Source organism: Macaca nemestrina, chromosome 10 (assembly GCF_043159975.1).
Source record: "Macaca nemestrina isolate mMacNem1 chromosome 10, mMacNem.hap1, whole genome shotgun sequence".
Classification (NCBI taxonomy): Eukaryota; Metazoa; Chordata; class Mammalia; order Primates; family Cercopithecidae; genus Macaca; species Macaca nemestrina.
Genome location: NC_092134.1, coordinates 111,743,609 through 111,754,106, shown reverse-complemented (window position 1 = coordinate 111,754,106; position 10,498 = coordinate 111,743,609). Strand labels below are relative to the sequence as shown.

Here is a 10,498-nt window from a genome sequence, read left to right as displayed (position 1 = left end):
CGAAGCAGTGAAAAAGAACATTTAGAGCTGGTCCCATTGACAGGAGCAGTGATCTGAGATTATGTGAGGTGGGTAACGATGATACCCCAAGACTACCCAGACTGGTGATGCTGGCTCCCAACAGGTGGCTATTTTCCCAAGGCCTATTTTGGTGGTAATTAATCATAAAGATTAAGTGTAATCATATCTTTCAGAGACCCATCTTGTATCTTGTGTTATTTGGTTTTAGGCAAATGACCACAGAATGAAAACTCTTGTGTTTGCCACATGCCACAATCACATCCATAAATTTTATAGCTGAAGACATACCAGTGAGACAATATCACACAACCCTTGCCCTAAGCTCTTTTTCCCCACTCCCAGGCCTTTTCATTCTCCCATAATCTTACCTATATTTTCTTTTTTAATTAAATTAAATTTTATCTTTTTATCTATTTTATAAAGTTATATTTTAGTTGACAAATAATAATTGTATATATTTCTGGAGAACAGTGTCATGTATTGATAGATGTACACATTTAGGAATAATCAAATCAGGTTAATTAGCATACCTATCACCTCAAGTGCTTATCATTTTCTTGGGGTAAGAACATTAAAAATCCTCTCTTTTAGCTATTTTGAAATAGACAATATACTATTATTAACTGTAGTCATCATGCTGTGCAATAGAACACCAGAACATTTCTCCTATCTAACTGAAACTTTGGACCCTGATATGGTTTGGCTCTGTGTCCCCACCCAAGTCTCATCTTGTAGCTCCCATAATTCACATGTATTACGGGAGGGACCTGGGGGAGATGATTTAACCATGGGGGTGAGTCTTCCCTGTGCTGTTCTCATGATAGTGAATGGATCTTATGAGATCTGATGGCTTTAAAAATGGGAGTTTTCCTGCACAAGCTATCTTTCCTTGTCTGCCGCCATGTGGGACATGCCTTCCTCCACGATTGTGAGGCCTCTCTAGCAATATGGAACTGTAAGTCCAATAAGCCTCTTTCTTTTGTAAATTGCCCAGTGTGAGGTATGTCTTTATTGTCCAATAAACCTCTTTCTTTTGTAAATTGCCCAGTCTGAGGTATGTCTTTATCAGCAATGTGAAAATAAACTAATACAGACCCATTCATCAACACCTCCCGTTTCCCATCCACAACCCCCCTCCAGTAGCCTCTGGTAACCACCATTCTACTCTCTGCTTTTATGAGTTTGAAATTTTTAGATTCTAGATATAAATGAGATCATAGCTATTTCCCCAAGGAAGGCAACAGATACATGAAAAAAATACTCAAAATCTCTAAGAGAAATACAAATTTAAACCACAACGAGATATCACCTCACATCTGTTAGGATGGCTATTATCAAAAAGATGAACGGTGGTGTTGGTGAGGATATGGAGAAAAGGAAACACTTGTACACTGTTGATGATATAATAAATTAGTACAGCCATTTTGAAAAACAGCATGGTGTTTCTTTAAAAAACTAAAAATAAAATTACTATATAATCCAGCAATGACCTATATTTTCTTTACAGCCTTCTCAAACCCTCCTAGTTCCTCCTATTGTGGAGCTCCTTGGCAGGTACTTCTTGTCTGACTGCAAAGCAATGAGGCACTTTGTTGTTAATGCTAGAGACACCAGTCATTAAGCCTATCAGAATTAATGACACCAGTAATTAAGTCTATTAGAATTCCACAAACCACACAGGAAGATCAGTTGATGATGATCAGTAACATGTTATATTCAAAGAACTACTTTAGTCACCTATTTTCATGAAAGAAGTTGAGCATATGCATTTTTGCCTATAGATTGTTAATGGTAAGAAAAACTGAAGCATATTAGAAATTTAAGCACATACTGAGATTTTCTTCCCCTATTAAATCCATAAATAGCAGCCATGTGACATGCAGACTCTTAAGCTTTTAATGGCAGTAATTACAAGGCCCTCTCTCTTTTGAACTTTACTTTTCTGTGATTGATTTATTCTCTGCCTTGTCAGATGAAAAAGTTTAACTTAAAAAAAAAAACGAGTCTTTTTTGTATTTAAAAAAATTCCCTATGCCTTTTTTCTCCTTGATGTGAAGACAGACTATTGAGTGGTAAAAAGCTGAGACAAGTCATGACATCCTGATCTCCTTCCTGTCTGGGTGTGTGATCCTTGCAGATTGTCTAATAGCCTGGTGCTCAATTGGCTCTTTGTAAATCCCAGTGTGTGAAACGAAGACAAGGAGTCCACCATCAATTTGACCCAAGCTCATGTCAGGCACATGTTTTACCACAAAGAACCAATAGTGCCCTAAAACCCATGAGCCAGAGGACCTACTCTTGGCTTACATGAGGTTGAGGATGTCTCTCCTCTCTTTCTTCTCAACCAATTGGAATAACTGCATTGCCCATTTTACTTTCTAGAAAACCATCTATAAATCTCTCTTGCTTTCCACTTTCTCCTTGCATCTTCTTTGTACCTGCCTCCTAACTTGTGGTGCTTTACCTTATTGACAACAGAAGGATGTGATAACTGACTGTGGACCCTTCCCTTTGGTTCAGTCCAAAACTATTTTAATGTCATCATTGTAGTCATGTCTCCTCTGGTCTTGTGACTTTGCAACCCACAGATGCCTACATTCATTTCTTTCCACTTTATCCTGTCACTGTTGAGCCAGGCTTTTCTCAAAGAAGGTTACTGTCTCTTTTATTCTCTGAATAATCCTACTTAACCTTCTTCATAATAAGCCAGCAGAAGTTCTATAGGAGGACTGATTCTGCTGACGTGTAGCATAGAAACCCCATAACTAATAGTTTCAAATTCTGTGCTTTAAAAAAACATTTAGCTCTTACACCCAGAAAATCTCCATACATGAAAGCATTCATTCATTTATTTATTCAATATGTATCCTGTGTATGGCATTCTACTGGGCCTTAGATATAAAGCCAAGAACGAGATAGATATGATTCCTGCCCTCAAAGTGCTTACAGTCTGATGAGGGAGGCAGATAAAACACAGTGGTTAGAGTATAATTGATTACAATTGTGATAATGCTACAAATGGCAAGTTCAGAATGTCATGAAAATATGTGACAGGGAGACTTGCCTGATATAAGACCAAGAGGTTTGTATGCCCACTGCACAATAACAGACTCATTACACTGAGACAGCAGCGATGCAGCAGAGAAAGTTTAATGACCACAGGGTGCTGAGTGAGGAGTTGGAAGGAGACCCTCAAATGCATCTTCCTGAGGAATTCTGGGCTAGGGTTTTTAAGAGGATCATGGAGGGCAAGGGACTGGAGAATTAGTGTTGTTAATTGGTCAGGGCAAGGGGGGTGAACTGTTCAGGATTTAGAAACCGCATTCTTTGGTGAGTAGGCTTCTCATGAGGTCCCTCAGACCAGTTGAGTCAGTGGGGTCCCTTGGACCTGCTGATGTAGTAGTTTCATCAGTATGCAGAACCTGAAGGACTATCTCAAAGGCAAAGCTTCTTAATGTTTCATAATGTTCAAGTTCTTTTCTACAGAGGAGTTAAGGGGAAGTATAATCTTATAACAGGGTCTACATGATTCTAGGACAGCAGATAACAAACAACTATGAGGAAGCAGGTCAGAGACTGAGCTAACTTCATAATTAATACTGAATGTGCTACAGGCTGAGTTTATGTTGGTTTCTCCCTCTCCCTGTTTCCTGATTAATTTTGACTAATTTTTTAAAGTTTATATGGGGAGTTTCAGGCCAACAAAAATTAATGTTTCTTAAGCACTAAATACGCACCTGCCAAGCCTCACAACAACTCTATGAGATAGGGGCCATTACTATTTTCATTTTATATAAGAAGAAACTGAGGTCCAAAGAATAACCAGCCCAAAGTGAAACAGCTAATAAGGGATGAAGTTGGAATTTAGACCCAAGTTTGTATGACTCCAGAGACTATATCATTAACCTGTGTGCATCCCCACCTACCACAGAGGAACAAAGAACAAGTCTCAGGAGACCTCCTAGCACATCTGCTGCCAAGGCCTGGCTCCTCTTTGTACCACGAACCAGTTGTGTTATGTGAAATTAAATATAGGTGTTGGAACTTAAAGCTATTTTGAGCCTTGAGAGGAACGTGGCTATGTGGTCCAAGTCATGTAGTGTGCAGCTGAAGCTTTGTTTTTTCACGTAATAATGAGAAAAGACTAAAAGATGTTGCCAGAGATAGGACCCCTTGAGATCATTATCCCTCCTTATAAAATGTTAAAGCAATCTTCCTGGGCTATAGCAAGCTGTAACACATCAATTCACTGTAATGTATGTATTAACCTTGTATGGAAAATGTTGTAACCCTGCTAAACTTATCTGTCTCTGTCATGTAAAATCTTAACTTCGGCTGGGCGTGGTGGCTCACACCTGTAATCCCAGCACTTTGGGAGGCCAAGGAGGGTGAATCACTTGAGGTCAGGATTTCGAGACCATCCTGGCCAACATGGTGAAACATCGTCTCTACTAAAAATACAAAAATTAGCCAGGCATGGTGGCACATGCCTGTAATCCCAGCTACTTGGGAGGCTGAGTGGGGAGGATTGCTTGAACCCGGGAGGCAGAGGTTGCAGTGAGCCAAGATCGCACCACCGCTCTCCAGCCTGGGTGACAGAGTAAGACTTTGACTCAGAAAAAAAAAAAAAAAAAAAAAAAAAAGAAGCTTAACTTCTCCACTTTGGATCACTGACTACATTCCTTTGGAGTGTGTGTTTTCCAGGTGGATGTCCTCAAGCTTTGCCCTCAAATAAACTCTATACTTAATCATATTTTCTAAATCTCATTATTTAGGGTTGACACTTGTTAGATCAAACGTTCTTAATGTCTGAAGGGCCATGGGCCCTGTAGAAGATACCCTGTGGCCACAAACACTTAGATATTCCCCTAATAGAGAGATGAGGTCTGTGTTTCCATCCATTGAATCCAAGCAGCCTCTGTGACTGCTTTGACCAACAGAACATGACAGGAGTTTCATTATATTAGTTTCTAGACACATGTCTTAAGGAACCTGCAACTCTGGTCCCTTAGAACACTCATTCTGGGGGAAGCCAAACACTATGTAAGAAGTCCAACTACCCTGAGACTGCCATACTATGAGGAAGCTCAAGCTAGCCATGTGGAGTGGCTATGTTGGGATAGATACCTGGCATCTTTAGCTGCTGTAGCCATCATAGTCCAGGTTCCAAGAACGAGTGAAAAAACCATCTTGGTCATTCCAGCCTAACAGACTCAACAAGGAGAAAAGTTGAAGACACAAGTCAACAGCCAAAACCAAGGCCCTGAGCACATGCAGCTATTTGAGCCATACAAGCTGAGATCCCAATCATCACTGGGCAGACACAAGTCATTCCCTCTGTGCCCTGTTCGAATTCCAGACTCAGTGTTGTGAGCCTAATTAAATCCTTGTTGATTAATTCTACTAGATTTTGGAGTAGTTTGTTCCACAGCAGACCTTTGAAAACTGGATGGGAGCAATGGATCCTCTTCTCAGAGCAATGCACACAGACACACGTACACACACATGTGCGCACACACACACACAAGTTTATGACAAATCCTAGTGTTCACCACTCCCCTCAAATTGATCTGCTGATTCTAGACAAAGCATCTGGCCACTGAACAATTTTAGAAGCCTTTAGTTTTATAATTCAGGCCAAAGAAAAATAACAACAAAACAAATGTTAGATGCACTTCCACAAGTGAATATAACTTTACTCCTATGTTAAATTCAAGCTGTAAGATTGGAATAGGATTTCCTTACCAGACTCCTCTCAAGAGGCAACATTTGCAATGGAAGCTTTTCTTTTTCTTACTTTACAATTATTTTTATATATAATCCGTAACATAAAGCATAGAGAAAACATAATGAATGCCTGTTTCCACCACCCAGCTCTATCAAACCTTGACACTGTACCATATTCATCTCCTTAAAACAAATTATAGGCCGAGAGTGGTGGCTCACAGCTGTAATCTCAGCACTTTCGGAGGCTTAGGCGGGCAGGTCACCTGAGGTCAGGAGTTTGAGACCAGCTTGGCCAACATGGTAAAACCCCATCTCTATTAAAAAAAAAAAAAAATTACAAAAGAGCCAGACATGGTGGTGCACGCCTGTAATCCCAGCTACTCAAGTGGCTGAGGCAGGAGAATCACTTGAACTCAGGAGATGGAGGTTGCAGTGAGCTGAAATTGCACGACTGCACTCCAGCCTGGGCAACAGAGTGAGACTCCATCTCAAAAAAAAAAAAAAAAAAAAACCCACAAATTATAGGCACATTTGAAATATTTTACTACTTTCTATTTCTCCTCCCTCCTTAGAAGTAACCTTGATCCCAAATTTGGTATTTATCATTCCTATCCTATGTACATTGTATAATTATTACTTTGAAAGTATAATACTATAAATAATAAATGGCATTATTTGACTTATTTTCAAACTTTGAATAAATATTATCATTCTATTTATAATTGTGTAGCTTTCTTTCCTAATCAACATTAGGTTTTTGAGATTTACCTATGTTGATATATGTAACTTAAATTCATTAAGCTTAAGTCTTGTACAAGGTTTCATGTCTTGAATTTGTTCATCCATTCTCCCATGAGTCATCTGGGTTATTTCCACATTTTTGCTATTACAAACTATGCTACAGGAGTGTATAGTGTCTATGTGCATGTAGATGAGAGCTTCTCTAAGGTACATACCTATAATTGGAGTTGCTGAGGTACCATGTGCAGAGAAATTGCTCTTCAGAACGGGTGTGGCAATTCATAGTCACACCAGCAATTAGGCCCCCACTATTCTACATCCTCACCAAAATTCAATAGCATCAGATTGTTTAACTTTTGCTAGTCTGATGTGGATAAAGTTGATTCAGTTCAGTGTGTGGCTCACCTGTAACCCATAATTACCAGGTCATAAAAATTGAACACTAAGTACTGATTTAATCAAAAATTGTAAGAGAACTCAAAGTATGGAAAGAGTGGCTGTGTGTGCATTTATGTTTGTGCATTAGGGCACAGTAGTTGTATGGTGATGGGGATAATACTCACTTAAAAGAGATTAAGTCTTATGCTTTTTAGTAGGAAGTTAATAATGTCTATAATTGAAAAATCAGGAAATTTTAATATAATCATATTATCTAGAAACCTGGAGGCAAATATCTGAAGGAAAAAATAAAGAGCTAAAAGATGAGAATGGTGGCTTCCTGGGATTAGGACCAGTGGTGGGGCAGGGTATGGCTCTTCTTTTTTGCAATCCTTATGTTCTACTTGACTTTGTTTTCTCTCAATTCCATGTGTATTGGGAGCCAGTGAGGCCCTCCATCAGCACAGTACGTAGGAGCCTAGGAGCTCCTGGACCTCCTCACTGCCAGCCACCCTCACTAAGAAAATCAGAAGTAGCATTTGCTGCACAAACACTTGAAAATCTTCCACTCCTCATTGCCATGGGAACCATGGTCACAGATTCCCGGGTCCCCATGAGTTGTGTGTGTGTGCGTGTGTGGGTCCTTGTCCCTGTGTGTTTTCAATGTCCAGCATCACCTAGTGCAGTCTGTGATGCCTGGAGAAGCAAGTTCAGCTTCTTATGACCTCCCTCTCTCTCCCTCTCTTCCTCTTTCCTTCCTTTTTTTCTTCCCTCCCTCTATTTCTGCCTTATGTCAGAATAGACAGGAAAAGAGTAGTTAGGAACCAAGCAGAAACCCTGCTGGATGCCATCATTTGGAAGAAAAGTGATGAGCTGTGGGTCTGAGAAGCCTTAAGAAGAACAAACATGTTACCCCTTCCCTGGGGGAAGAGTCCTGTGCACAGAGAAGAGGCACCCTAAGTTTGCTGAGGAGGAGAGCCTTCTCCCCACCCTCTTCCTCCTTAATCTTTGTGTTTGATGTAAACTTATTACAGAACAGGTATGGGAGGGAGCTCAGGGGACACTTTCTCTCTGAAATGTTTAGAAAGAGGCAAGAAAATGCTTTTAAAGCAAGAGATTTTCCAATGCCTTTATAATTTAGTTTTTGTCTTCTTTGACTCAGCTATGAAGTTTAACATAGATTTACCAACACAGGGGCTTTGTTCCTAATCACTTCCTCCTGCTCTTCATCTGCTTCTTTCATTCATTCACTGATTCATTCATTCATCAGCAAGTATCTATTGAACATCTACCATTTTCCAGCCACTGTTCCACTGGAATCTCCCGGTGAATATGCAAGACAAGGTCTTTGCTCCTGGATGGCTTCCCTTCTAATGAGGAAGACAGATGATGAACCATCAATGACTGAGTGAATGATGTGAGTGTTGTAAAGAGAGTGGGGGCAGCCTCCCTGTGCCAGGGATGTCTGAGCTGAGACCCGACTGATGGTGGGAGCCCTCGCTGCAAGGATCTGGCAGAGGGTTCCAGGTTTGAAGGTGATGAACAAGTGGAGAGAGACGGGGTGAGGGCAGAGAGCAGGCGGGATACAGATAATGAAGGGCGGTGTTGACTGGGAAGCCAGTATGGATCTTATTCTGAGTGCAATGGAAAGACATTGGAGTCTTCTGGTTTGTTTATTTGTTTTGTTTTATTGTGGTGTGGGAGCGAGATGATCAGGTTTGCTTTTTTAAAAGTTCAAGCTTGTGGCTGTGTGATGAAAAGAGCCCTGTCAGGAGGCTGTAAGTGTTCTGTGGGAGGTGGAAGGCTCTTAAGGCAAAGCAGTAACCACGGCAATGAAGGAACACGGACAGTTTGGGTGTATATTTTAGATGTAGAGTCAACAGGACCTGCTGGTAGATGAGATGAAAGAGGAGAGAGGGAATCAAGAGTGTCTGGGTTTTTAGCTTGAACAAGTTCTTTGTTGAGAGAGAAAGATTAGAGAGGAATTGGCTTGGGGTAGGTGGTTAGGGAAGGAAAGAGACTCAAAAAGTCGTGGTGTCCCAAGGGAGAGAGAAAGGGGATTTATGTGTTTCTGTAGAAGGGCAGTAAAGAGAAAAATGAGGAGTTAGGTGAGCCGTGGTGACTTTTGAAGGAAAGATATCAATAGAATGATGAGTCAGAAGTCACATTTCAAGAAGATGGTGAACACCAGGAAGGCGGGATAGTGTCAGTTTTCACTCACAGTGTGTCCCCAGTTCCAGTCACTGTGTGTGGCAAATGGCAGGTGCTCCTCAATCATTTGTGAAGTGAACAATGACAGAGCAGAAGGCAAAGAGGTATTGGAGCTCAGTGAGAAAGACTTTTAGTAAATTTGGGAATGAAAGCATTGGGAGAAAAAGAATGCTAAATGGCAGACATGTTGGATTTTTTATTTTTGTGCGTGTTAAATTTAACAGATATGAGATACTTGAATATTTGTAGTCACAGAAGAGATAACTCTAGAGAGGAGAGATGAAGAAGCTGGCCCAGGAAGGAATAATTGATGGCAAAGTTTCTTCGACAGGAGGAAGGAGACTAACATCTGTTGTCTATCTGTTATGTACCAAGAAGTGGGCTAGGCTTGATAGTTGTTATCTCAACATCATAATAGCCCTTGAGGTGGAGACAAAACACAGGATACTCAATTAAATTTTAATTTTAGATAACAAAATATTTATTTTAACATTGTGGCCTCATTTAGTAATTTTGGTGTAAATATGCCCCATGCAGTATTTGGGACATACTTATATTTTTTTAAATATTTAATGCTTATACAAAATTCAAATTTAATTGGATCCCTATATTTTCATCTGGCAACTCTACTTTGGGGTAAATATATAATTGCCATTTTACCTGAAGGAAACTGAACATCTGAGATATTCAATAACATTGCCCTCATTCACCAAGTTAAAAGTAAGTGAGAATGTCAAGATTGAAACCCAGTCTTTTTGACTTCTGAACCCCACTTTTCTCACTTGTGATGTCACGGGAGATTGGAGTCCAGAGTCTCTGGTAGGGGCTAAGCTCAGTGAGAAGGCTCTTATCCCAATTGTATGTGTGCCTGGTCTCCCTGTTAAACTCCCAAAGGTAAGGAACTTCTTGGGGTCATTTTTGTGTCCATTAAAAGAGCCATTTACTACATGATGCTTGATGTACTTCTAGGTGGAACATTTTTTCTAACACATTAAGATAAATGACAAACTTTTGAGAGTCACCTCTGTTTAAATCGCCAACCCCTGGGCTAATTTAAAGAGGGAGCCTGGCCAGACAGCACACACAGCACTGCTGAAATCAACCAGATATTTACCAAATTAATGCTTGTGAATGAAGAGGACAGCTTTATTTCTTTTGAGAATAAATCTATTTTATATATATATAAATGGTCTCAATATTAAAATTATCTGTGTGAACTATGCTTGTCCCTTTGGCAGGACGTGGGTGAGGTAAGCTTACTCCAACCCCTAAGAGGCAGTATAGTCTATGATGCAAGAGCTCTGACTCTGCAGTCAGAGGCACAGAACCTTGACTTCTGGTTCCACCACATATTTGATATTTTGCAAGTTATTTAACTTCTCTTAGTCTCCTGTTTCCTGCTCTCAAAAATTGGGATGAA

The 10,498-nt window shown here is 40.2% G+C and overlaps 1 long non-coding RNA gene across 1 annotated transcript in view; it reads right to left on the bottom strand.

Moving 5' to 3' along the window:
* Positions 1-3,155: 3,155 nt before the first annotated feature.
* Positions 3,156-10,498, bottom strand: part of LOC139356567 (uncharacterized) — a 63,059-nt gene continuing 55,716 nt past the window's right edge. The window contains exons 4-5 of the long non-coding RNA XR_011608582.1: positions 5,149-5,225; positions 3,156-3,443 (exon numbers count right to left, since the gene is read on the bottom strand). This is a non-coding gene — a long non-coding RNA (uncharacterized lncRNA). The remainder of the gene's footprint in view (positions 3,444-5,148; positions 5,226-10,498) is intronic.